The sequence below is a fragment of the Lepisosteus oculatus genome, chromosome 14 (assembly GCF_040954835.1).
Source record: "Lepisosteus oculatus isolate fLepOcu1 chromosome 14, fLepOcu1.hap2, whole genome shotgun sequence".
NCBI lineage: Eukaryota > Metazoa > Chordata > Actinopteri > Semionotiformes > Lepisosteidae > Lepisosteus > Lepisosteus oculatus.
Window position 1 is genome coordinate 24932314 of NC_090709.1, and position 12788 is coordinate 24945101.

The window sequence follows — 12788 nt, forward strand, 5'->3', positions numbered from 1 at the left end:
CCAGAGGGAGGACTCGCTCGGTGAATGATCTCTCAGGAAATCCCGGGTGAGATTCAAAAGGTAAACCTTGCTCTCTATGAACACGAGCAAAGAGTTCTCACTCAACAGAAGATTGCGATGTGAGTACAGTAATATAAAACACCTGAAGATGCCAGGGATTGAACCCCGGACCTGTGGAGCAGTAAGTGACTTGTAACGCTGACATAAGAAATACTTACATAAAGTGCTTTTACTGACCATATTACAAATCACAGGAAGTAAGGTCTTAAAACATTGGGCAGTAGTGGGATTTAAACCCACGCCCCTGAGAGAGTGGAGCCTAAAATCCAGCATATTAGACAATTCAGCCACACTACCTCTGGCCCCTTCTCCTTTCCTCTCGTTGCTGAGTATAGGTGCCTTCATGCAATTGAGCCAGTTTTGAATCCCAGCCAATACATCTCCAAATCTTTTCAAATGAATCTGTGATCTTGTAGCACATCCTCTGAAACAAGCAATCGAAATTGGAAACGTCTTCTTCAACACTGAAAAGCTCAATTAGGACGAAGCAGTTGTACACAGGACAGCAGTACCGTATATGTTCTTGATTGATTCAGACTCGTTCTCAGTGGTTCTTGCTCACCAAATAACTTAAAAGCTGAGGAAGAACGCTACGAAAAATACTAATCAAAATACAAAATAATAATCATTATTAACCAGAAACAGCAGAAAAACTGGTCACATCTGTGATTATGTCGCTTCTCTGCTTCAGCAAGGTCAATAAAGGACTCTCTGAAAGTAGTAAAACACTGAAGAACTGCAAAACTGAATTCAAAATCATATTAGGAATTCTGAGTGATGCCTGCTGACATGCAATCCAATACGGATGTTGTCTTTAAATAAGAATTCTCTATGTTTCCCTGCCTTTTCCCTGGAGTGAAACTATTGGATTGAAGGAATTCTTATCACAGGTTTACAAGGTGCCGTTGATATTTGGATAAATCTATGAACTCGTGATTTTTATATACTTTAAATATCGGCCATATGCACAGAATAAAATGACAGTACTAATGATTTTTCCTGAGACGAAGCACAGCTTATCTTTCCAAGACAGCTGATAAAGGCAAGCCTGTGGATACTCTAGCAGAACATGGAAAAACGTTCAGCTTTGTAACCAACAAATTCCCCATTTAGATCTGACATGTGAGGTATGCTTTATGATTGCTTGAAGTGAAACCCACAATCTCTTTGGAACTTAGACAAGTTATTTCTGATGGAGCGCTATGCGGAAAGACTTAATCAGCTCTACCCCTGAGGATGACTCGACTTGAAAATGCAGAACATTAACGTTTCACAGATAAAAGGAGCACAACCGACATTAAAATTGAGGGCGCATTGTGATTTGCACTGACTCAAAAGTGATCTTGGTAGACAAACTTCCCTGCTGAAGGTGGAAAAAAGAATTTGTGTTGAGAAGAAGAAACACTTTTTTCTCCCTGCTTTGATGTTAAGCTGATAAAGTAGCTTTTAACACATTGCTCCACTTGGTGGTTGTAACACAAAAACTCTTAGCAGCAGTGGGATTCAAACACACACCTTCAACAAGACTGGAGCCTTAATCCAGCACCTTAGACCACTCAGCCACACTAACCACTGTGTCCTGTCTCTTTGTCTCATTACTTGCCCGGAGGAAGCCGGGTGGGTTTTGCTCTTGTCCGACAGTGGCGCTATGACTATGAAACCGAGTGCACCTGCTTTTCCTGAGATGCTTCCCCTCTCATGGTGAGATCTCGACTTCTTTAACACCTCTGGATACAGTTCTTCTGTGGATCGGTTATGTGGGAGACGGCACTTCGATACTAAGATCGAAAGTGATCTGAAACTACCCAGCTTTCAATCTCTGAGGTAGTTGTCACTAAACTCGGACGTGATGTGCCGTGTGCCATTACTTTTGTTGCGTTCAAGAGTATTCGTTGCGTGAGCTCCTCACTGCATGTCCTGTACTGTACTGTGATTTCATTTAGAGTACAGCGACTAGAATGCCTTGAATGTCTATGTAACGAACAGTTCTTTCCGGACCCTATGCGGAGGACAGTCCGACGGAGTGGGGAGACACTAGGGAAACGTCATGCAGGAAAACGGGGCTGAAGACAAGGGGGCGTGTCCAAGGTGCGCTGGTGCACGGGGGAGGTGTGGCCGAGGCGAACAATCCGAGAGTACTCCTTAGGGAAAATCCAAAACACAAGGGTAAGTCCAAAACCAGGAGATCCATCAGAAGAAGGATTAAAAACCACGAAGGCCGGGTCGGAACCGGCGGACGGGGAACAGGAACGGGAACAGAGGTTAAAACCTTAACGGGACCAGGCGCTCCCTGGTCCCGGACTCGCATGATATGGAAATCAGAGCAGAGCCCGGATGAGCGTCAGCACCTGGCTTTTAAGGTGGGCTGGGGATAGGGAGCAGGTGCACAGAATAAAGACAAGTGAAAGGGCTGGAGCACCCTTAAGGAGGGGGGACTATAATCGTGACAGTCTATTAAACAAAGTAAATAAAAACAAGGTCCACACAGCTTTCATGTTCCTACATTTCGAAAGAGTCTGTAAATATCCATTTACGTCTATTTAGAACTATTCAAACGTAGAACTCTTTGCTGATTTAGGTGGTAAATTTCCTCAATTACAGGACAGCACAAACAGTTCTTAATGCAGAAATGGAAGCCTGTCTAAATTTTCCTTTCTGTTAAAGACATTTCGGGAAGCACTTTTTTTGGGACACTGATTTTTCTCCTTTGGGGAGCTAAAGAAGACTATAGGGTGTGGCACAGTGGTAGTGTAGTTGATTCTAGCTCAGAAAGTTGCGCGTTCAAATTAGGTGGGGGTCAGCTAAGAGTTTTTCACCATCTGCTGGTGCTGAACCCAGACTTCTCACCATGTAGTTGAGTTCTTCTCAATATCTCAGCATCTCCAAAACATCATGTCCAACTTTAGAGACAGCTACATCAGACAATGAAAGTTTGAGACCACTTTATTATTACAGGTTCTAGCAAACCTGAAAGCTAAGGCATTTCAGGTCACTTTTTTAATTAAAAAAGTGTCTGAAGCCTCTAAATAAAATTAGGCTTTTTTAATTGTGTATGAAATTCACTCCCATGGGCTCTGAAAGGGGAAATATACTGTTGGGATCCTCGCAAGTGAGGTGTCTCTTCTTGTGGTGAAGCACAGTCATACCTGACTTGTCCGGAATGACCCAAGACAGACTTTATCCAGAAGCGACGGCACCACTCCAAGTAGAATGAGAGAGAAACACAGCACGACATGGGGAGTCAAGAGGCTCCCACAATTCACCTTTCCTCACATTACTGATTTCTTCACTAACATTTTGACCGTTTTATAATCACAATGACCGTTTCACATTAAATAAGTTTTTAAACCATCAATATTTAAGAAAAAAAATAGTAAATTTTTTTCCAATTATTAAAAAAACATTAAATGCCTTGATTGCATAAAGTTTCACAGACAGAAGCAGCACGCCAGCACAACCAACATTAAAATGGAGGGCACACTACGATTTGCATTGACTCAAAAGTGATCTCGGCAGACGTCATTCCCTGCATAACGCAAAAGGTGGCAAACCGCATTTGGTTTGAGTGGACGCAAGAAAGTTTTTGTTTTCTGCCTTGATGTCAAGCTGACAAAGTATCTTTAAACACTTTGCTTAGTTTCTCGAGAGACTGCCAAAAAGCAGCTCCCTCCCCTTTGAAGTCAGTTGGAAGAGGGTCGGTTACCACTGTACTGTGTCTCTTTGTCACATTACTTGCTCAGAGAAAGCCAGGTGGCTTTCGCTCTTCTGGTCCGACTTAGTGGCATTACGACTGTGTAACGAACTGCACCTGCTTTTTTTGAGATGCTGCCATTCTCGTAGTGAGATCTAGACTTCTTTAACACCTCTGGATATAGTTCTTAAATGAAACAGGCTTCAGACCTCTGCGTACAGCACCCTTGATGTCATTTTATTTTTACAGCAGCCGCATCCGGAAAGTTGTGTCTTTTACGTTTTATTTGAACAACAAAACTACATACAATACAAACAAGAGCACATATAACGTATCAAGAAAATCTTCAGGGGCACATGCTATAATACAATTACACTCTATGAAAAACGTTTACACGACGTTAATAAAGATAAGGTCCGCACAGCTTGTTCTTACATTTCGAAAGAGTCCGTATATACCCCTTTACGTCTATTTTGAACTGTTCAAACGTAGGACTCTTCCCAGACCATTTCACTTTATACCACATTCCTAAATGAGGATGCATCTCCCGTTTTATAACTATTTTGGGCGGTATGGCTTATACAACACACCCACAGTATTCTAATGGTGGACTGCAGATCTGTGCTATAGTTCAGTCGAATTCGAAGGATCCAGCAATCGTACTGGATTTGACTAGGATTCTGAAATGTCACTTGCAAAAGTATTCAGGTTTGCTTGAACCTTTGATAAAAAAAAGTGATCTAATCTGAAACTACCCAGCTTACAATCTCTGAGGTAGTTGTCACTAAACTCGGACGTGATGTGGCACACATGTGCCGTGTGCCTTTACTTTTCTAAAAAACTGGTATCGGGAAAAGTTTCTTAATATTTCTTTTGATTAGCATGCAAGAAAATGTGATCATTACCTATGGAATTTCCCGCCAGCGTGGAGCTTGAATTCACAACCTTGAGATTTAGTGTTCAAGAGTCACAGAAGAGGTCGGCCTGGTCTTCAGTTTGCCAACGATAAGCTCCGGCAGTGCTCCTCTGTAAAGCAGCTTGTTTGGATCGGTTATGTGGGACGGCATTTCGATACTAAGATCATTTGGAGTGCACTCAAAAAACATAGATGAAGAAGGTGTCACAGTAAAGTGAACCCAAGGGCGAGGGATGTTCCTGCTTCGTGTACATCTACACCACCTAGCAATACAAACGGGGTGCTAGGGCCCCTCTACATTACCACAGGCTTTGTTTGTCTCCCAGAATCACCAATGCACACACAGACCAGCGACAAGCATTTGTATTGTATAAGTGCCCTTTTTATTTTCCAACTACATTCACATTCACTGTCACCCAAAAACACAATGAAAACAGAATTCACAGCAGCAAAAGGTCCTTCCCAGGGTCAAAATGAATACAGAGGGGCAGCAGTCTTTTCTGTAAAATACATAAGAGAGGTTACTCGATCGTCTCTGCTTAGTACCTGTAGTCTCTGATGGCCCACTTTGAGGAGAGGGGTATCGCCCAGTCCTATTTCCCCAGTCTCTGTTCAGGTAACAATAGAAATCCTCTGCGACTATATTACATTCCTCTCAGTTTGAATCGGCTAACTGTGCCAGTTTCCTTGTTCCTCACCTTCAGGTGTTAAAAGTCTCTGTACAGTACCTCTGTTCCAATGCCAATGTCTCTCGTTGTCGTCAGTTACTGAACCAGTAGATCCTTGCCTCCAGGTATTAGAAGTCTCTGCGGAGTTCCTCCGGGGTCTTGCACTCTGCAGCGGGGTCTTGCACCCTGCAGCTTCCTTGTGCTGCCTGTGTCGTCTCCAGGATCCAGTGGGAATCGGGAGCCCCCTCTGTTCTGTCTCAGGTCTTTTTTATCCCTCTCCTTAGCCAATCCCTTTCAGGGGGGTTTCCACTGTCCCTGTCAGAATCAGGTCTGCCCAGTATTTTTCCAGGAGGAAGCTTGTGTTGTTTGAGAGGTGTGGGAGTGCTGAGCTAGGTGTCATGGAACCTTATCAGTTCACCCCTTGGTCTGGCTAAAACTGGCTCAGCGACTCCTCACACCTCCAAGTCTCGATACCTAATTGCTCCCTGAACGACTTGGGTTTGACTGTTTTTACTGACTGTTCCTGTATTAATTGGGACAACTGCAGTCACCCCCTTGAGTGAGAGACACCATCCTGGAATTCAACATAACCTAATCAATCACAGCCTGTTTCTGCCTCAATGACCCACATCCTGCGACACAAGCTTCACCTGGAGCACAATGGCTGTGTTTTCAGCTACGGAAACTTCCTGTTGACAAGTCGGTGTTTGTGTTGCTTTTTCTGCTCAATGGAGCTGTATTAATGCAGGCACACGTGCTTCCACGGCAAGTTATTTTATTAGTGCTCACAAACCAACACACTGCAGACACCTCTGATACTGTCACTGCTTGTGGGCCACGTGTTCCTGCCGTCAGCCTACTATACCATGTTCATGCACATCTAGAAATATTACTGCTGTAGTACAGGAGCGAAAGACGAAACGAAAGCACACCCAGTTTAAAAAGGCACATCTGTCAACTGCTGAACTTCACAAGGATGGGATTCACACCCACATGTGCAGAGCACAATGGATTAGTAGTCCATCGCCTTACCACCCCACCACCTCATCCCAGAAGTTAGCCTCCTGACATGAGTTAGTGCTCAAGATGGTCGTATTTCCTCTACTCAAGGATCATTTTCCTCTTCCACCTGCGATTTCACCATTTTCCTTGAAGATGTCAAACATAAAAAGCATATTGAGCTCCTTGGACTTGAAATTACCAGATAAAAGCCATTTCTCATCACTTGCTCAGCGAGCAGGCTCAGCGCACACAGAACGCAGGTATCTCAGAGCGGTGTGTCTAAGAGGCTGTAAAAGGATAGTGTTCTTTTGGTGCTGTGGCTTAGCTGGTTAACGTGCATGTCTAGTAAATAAGTTTCTGGGTCCAAATCACCATAGTGCTTTTCTTCCTCTCTTGCCATGCAGAGTTGGTCGTTGTGGACAGCAACAGGTGTCTGCCTTAACTTTAATGGAAGTGTTCATTTCTGGAACAACTTTTTTAAAAACAAATTCCACACATATTGTGATAGATAAAATACTTATCTTCCCTGTCAGTGCAGAATAATTAGTGCCAGCTGGCATGAAAACGACAAAAAAAAATTTTTTGTCTTTAGCGTAAAACCTGTGAATGTAGAAGAAAAGATGACGAGTGTCAATTTTTATGGCACCGTGAGCTTGTCCTTCAGTCAAACACGTAGGTAATTCAAACACACCCAGAGATGCACTTTGAATTAGCTTTGACCTAAATACTATCTACTCCAGATGTGATTGGGCCTCTTTCCACATCCTGATATATGCAGAGAACACAAGCTTTTGGCACGAGTGAATATAAATGTAAACATAAATACTATTCAATATATCGGAATTTTGTTTACCTGGGTATCCTCAAATCAGGAGTGTAGAAAAGAACACCGTTAAACACCGGGAGTGCAGAACGTGATAAAAGTGTTCTTTAAACAAAAAGTGAAAATAGTGAATATGTCTTTCACTTAGATGTTCATTGAATGCTCAGTAAACGATAAAGCAGAGGCTCGTTTTGTGAATTCTCCTCGCATCAGATTGTCTTGCTTCGACCTTTAAATTGTACACTGTGTAGACCCTTCACTCTCCCTAACTCAATTAAAGAGCTGCAGGCAAAAGTGCCTATCAGTTTAGTTCAGTGGTAGAGCACTTGCATCTCGTGTATAAGGCTTTGTTTTCTACTGCCACTCTGGATTTCTTTTTAAATGCAACATCTTATCTGTGATTGTCTTTCATGTGACATCCCCCGTGTGTGAATTTCAGCATGACACATAAAATCGTTTGAGATGCTATTTTTAAAACAGACCAAACGAAAGACCTAGTAGCTAAATACAAGTAGAAAGCACATGAATCTAATTGAGAAAATTTGGACTGGAGCGATGTATAGTATTGTAATGGTTGGGGGTTCAGGTGGGCACCCTTGCCATTGCCACTTAAGTCAGCCCCCCACTGTCGGGGACTCAAACCTGCGACCGCCACCATAGCTCAACAGGGACCCAGCCGCTTGAGCTTAGGGACGGTCTCCCTTTAGTTCAACAGGCTGGGTCCCTGTTGAGTGATGCCAGAGGTCTGGGTTTGAGTCCCTGACGGTGGGGGACTGACCTGATGTGGCAGTGGCGAGGATGCCCATGTGAACCCTGGAGCGTTACATTGGTGTCAGCAGTGGGATGGGATAGCCCTTTGCTGAGGTTGGTGAGTTAAGCGGGGGAGAGTGTAACGCATACGGCCACCATTGAGTGTGTAAGAGCCGGCTTACCAGAGCGGTGATGTCACTGCCCTTCCCTGTAATAGCAGGGCCACAGCCGCAGGACTGAGGGAGATTGCTCTTTAGCTCAACAGGCTAGGTCCCTGTTGAGTGATGCAGGAGGCCTGGGTTTGAGTTCCTGGTGGTGGGGGACTGACCTGATGTGGCAGTGGCGAGGATGCCCATGTGAACCCTGGAGCGTTACATTGGTGTCAGCAGTGGGATGGGATAGCTCTTTGCTGAGGTTGGTGAGTTAAGCGGGGGAGAGTGTAACGCATACGGCCACCATTGAGTGTGTAAGAGCCGGCTTACCAGAGCGGTGATGTCACTGCCCTTCCCTGTAATAGCAGGGCCACAGCCGCAGGACTGAGGGAGATTGCTCTTTAGCTCAACAGGCTAGGTCCCTGTTGAGTGATGCAGGAGGCCTGGGTTTGAGTTCCTGGTGGTGGGGGGCTGTTGTGAACACCGGAGTGCTACAGTATTACTAATGACAGCACAAAGCTTACAGTGGTGGCTTTAGGGTATCAGAGCCAGTGGTGCAATGATTAATGTGTTTGACTTTGGCTCAGAAGATTGCAGGTTTGACTCCTCCCTGGCTCGTTAAGCTTTTAAACTACACTTCTCAGCGTACACAACCCTTCTATCGACTGGATGAGTCTCCCGTTACGTCTCCAATTCTTTCCGCACATTCTGCTTGTTTCACCACCGTTACTGTTGGACCACAGCCACAGAATCGAGGAGAGATACGGTTCCGATAAACTGTCTTAAATAATCATGTTGAAAAAGGTGACTAAGTTTATTTTTCTTTAACATAACCTTACATTTGCCTGTTCAGTTCAAGTTATTTTCTGTACCTGCAAATTCCTCAATTTTTCTGCTGTCTCCTGAGACAGACATGTGTCAAATCACAATAAGTAATACAATCTATTCAGTTAACACCCAGATGTAACAGAACACATTTAAGACTTACACCCCCTTTAAATATGTATTTCCTTCATTTCAGTTTTCTTACCTCCCCAGGATACCTGAAAGTTCACTATCCCATATTAAGGACTGTACATGCATTACCGGTAATACAGCTACTAATAAAGATATACATTAATCTTAATTATTAATAAATTACACTTTTATTAATAAAGACATGTATTCATCAAATTCATTGTGAATAGTTGTGGTGTCTAGAAAACAATTTTAGCTACAGTAAATATTTCAAGCAAGTGGTGCGTATGTTCGTTACTTTGTGACTATATTATTTCCACTACATTCAGAACAGTTCAAATGCGATCGACTGTTCCTCTACTGAACTACATAAACCCTGTGAAGAGGTGGTTTAAGTTAGTCTCCTACATCGGTAACATCTAATGGGCAGCATATGTTATTTTAGGTTTGTTGCAATTGAGAACAGGTTTAGTATGGAGCTGCTGACAAATTTCAGCAGCCACGTTCGTTGCAATGACCCGTTGTAGGGTCATTGCCAATCAGCTGCAAGAAAAAAAAAAACATCATTTGTGCCTTTATTTAAAAAAAAGAAAAACAGAGAAGTAGTTTATGTGGTAATTTCAGGTACAATGTAAGAACTTAAGTTAACTAGTCCCACAGTAATGCGTGGGGTCCTATCAATAGAAAAAAAATACTTGTAACCCAAAAACACAACAACCACGATGTGAGAAGCCTTCCGGGAACCTAGGTAAATCACTGTAGTAGTCTAACGACTACAGAAAATAAAATAAACAAATACTTAAAGGAACAACTTCAAAACAAAAAGAACATTAAAAACAAATCTGGGAAACAACAAAAACAGAATCTAATGCGAGAGCTTTTTCAAGTCTTCGGTACCCCATCGTGCTCCCTTAGTCCCAGTAGACCTCTCGTCTAAGAAGATATCTCTCATCTATCTGTGTAGAGATCAGCTGGGGGTCCACAGCTGATGGGAATTTAAGTAGTGACCTGCGTCAGCTGCAAAGGAAAAAGTATAGGTTTATTCCATGCTGAAAGGAGAAGGAAACACAACGTGGACCCTTCTTCGGGTGTGACGTGGAATAAACCTTTACCTGTTCCTTTGATGTTAATTTAGACTGGATCTCCAGCAAACACCTAACAAGCTACAATCCCGTTAGATAAGGTGTTAAGGACGACCTATAAGTAACAGTATCTAAAGTGGACGGTTGCTTTCGGTAGCTAAAGACAGGCCACACTGCTCCAGGTGAGGCTCGAACTCACAACCTCGGCATGACTCCGCTGTGCACTGCTGTATAAGTACCGCGCGCTGACCGATTGCGCCACTGGAGCCACGTAGATTGCTTTCCATTCACACACTGACGTTGCACAAACACAGGGTGAAAACGATTTCGGCATGTTTTCCGTCTCTCCGTGGGAGAAAGGGACAGTAAAAGAGCGAGGAAACTACAAGGGAAGAAAATGAAAAAATAGTGCTCACTGCAGAAGTGGGAGGAGAGAGATGGTCAGACACGTAAATCAGCCCGGCGGATTTACACTACAAATTTGTCATTTGTAGTGACATTTATGAGTCTTCATGTGTCTGAAACTATCCAGTTTGTATTTTCGTTTCACAAATCAAGTAAACTTGAATAAGACAAGAAGGCACACTGCACATCTGCGGAACATCACGTCCGATTTTACAGTAACACCAGAGACTGAAAGCGAAGTAGTTTTTTATTAAAGTTCAAGGAAACCTGAATATGTTTGCTAGAAGTATTTCAGAATCACAGTGAAATGTAGTACGATTGCTGCACAGATCTGCAGTCTGCAATTAGAATACGGTTTGTGCGTTGTATAAAATATACCATTCAAAACTTTTCTAAAACTGCAGAGATACATTTCGGAATGCGTCTTCCTGTAAAAATAAAATATCTATTTTATTTGACGGGCGCTATAAGCAGAGTCTGAAGCCAGCTCCACAGAAGAACTATATTCGTTACTTCTCCTGCCATTGCAATTTGCGCACAGATTTTTTTTTTCAAAATGTATTAGCCTTGATGGGAAAAAAAGCTAAACTGTGTGCGCGGTGGCCAAGTGGTAAGGCATCGGTTTCGTAAACCGAAGAGCGCGGGTTCAAACCCCGTCCGTGCCTGGTTTGCGTGCCACGATATACCTTTATCGAAATCGTCAATTGTCTTGCAATGTAGAAATCTCTGTAATAATAAGAAAAGAAAAGTAGTTAATAATCCTTTGACAAAGTAACGGGCATCCTCCACTGCTTGTCAGGATGGCTGAGTGGTCTTAGGTGCCAGCCTCAAGAACTCAGTCGTGTGTAGTGACAGTTGTTATTCACAACCCGGATTTCTATGGAAGCCCGTTTCCGCCAGCGAGTAAAAAAAAAAACCGCTATGGTATCTCAGAATTCCGACTTAGCAACTCAGAATTGCGACTTAGTAACTCAGAATTCCTACTTTATATCTCACATTTGCGACTTCGAAATAGCCCATATTTCAATGTCTGCCCTTTTGTTATCGTAACGGATTCGCGTTCTAGGGCTTGTGCCCTCGCAGCTCCCACCCTAGTTCGTGCCTCACTGCATTGGCTCGAACCCAGGTCTTGCCAGCTGAGCTAAAGAAGACCTTTTTTTTAAGTAAAAAAGGACATACAATGAGATACCATAGCGCGTTTTTTTTACTCCCTGGCGGAAACGGACTTCATAGATTTCCCTTCATGTTCATTAAGATGTGTCATTTGTATGTTGCTTATATAAGAACAGTTTCTTCAAAAGTTCTGTCAATTAACAGTGGAGAGCTAGCCGATGTACGTTTTCATGAAAACTCTCTTTAAGGCGATTACAAGTATCTTGAGCAAATCTGCGTCATATTTTTTAAAAAAAGTTTAGTTCAAGATGCAACAGGAGTATAAATGAATTCTCCCGCCCTACATTACGGAATCTTATTTTTCTTGAATTTTCTGATGTTGGTCGTTATTGGAAATTGCCCGGTGATATCGACTCAGGTACTCAGTTGTTACGTGCTGTAATTCGATACATGCAAAGCATTTATATTCCCTCAAACTATTAATAAGGCCAATAATGTATTAAACATTACATGCCACTTTTTCTCTAGATGATGTTCACGATGGAACAGTGAGAAAGGCATGCCTAGATGTGCTTGAACCAGCACCTTACTATCGTTTTAGTCCCGACCTGACCGCACTGAGCAATGGTACGACAGAGACTCCAACAGGTCGGTTTTCTCCTTTTACAGTTTTTGGGAAAAAAATAATCTGCACTTTTAAGCAAGTATTTTATTTCAAATTTTGCAAAGTGTAAGTTTTTCTTGGAAAACGTTGTTTCAGAAAGAAACTGAGTTGATGGGAATAGCCCTGTCAGTAGAATATCGAACTTTTCATCTCAGCTAGTTCTTCTGTGGAGCAGGCTTCAGAACTCTACGTACAACGCCTTTGATGTCATTTTATTTCTACAGCAGACGCATCCGGAATGTTTTTTTTTACTTTTTATTTGAACAACAAAATAGATTCAATATAAACAAGAGCACTTATAACATCAGTAGAATCGTCAAGGGTACATAAAATAATAAAATTACACTTTCTGAAAACGATTAAACTAGGTAAATCAAGATAAGGTCCGCACAGCTTTAATGTTCTTACATTTCGAAAGAGTCTGTAATTACCCTTTTTCGTCTATTTTGAACTATTCAAACTTAGGACTCGTACCAGACCATTTCACTCTACGTACAGTATATCT

At 42.6% G+C, this 12788-nt stretch overlaps 2 non-coding genes across 2 annotated transcripts; one reads left to right on the forward strand and one right to left on the reverse strand.

The window, feature by feature from the left end:
* Positions 1 to 10275: 10275 nt before the first annotated feature.
* On the reverse strand, positions 10276 to 10369 carry trnai-uau (transfer RNA isoleucine (anticodon UAU)). The gene is made up of 2 exons: positions 10332 to 10369; positions 10276 to 10311 (listed from the first exon to the last, which is right to left on the reverse strand). It is a non-coding gene; the product is annotated as a tRNA-Ile (tRNA).
* A 730-nt stretch (positions 10370 to 11099) lies between these two features.
* Positions 11100 to 11171, forward strand: trnat-cgu (transfer RNA threonine (anticodon CGU)). The gene has a single exon. It is a non-coding gene; the product is annotated as a tRNA-Thr (tRNA).
* The last annotated feature ends 1617 nt before the right edge of the window (positions 11172 to 12788 follow it).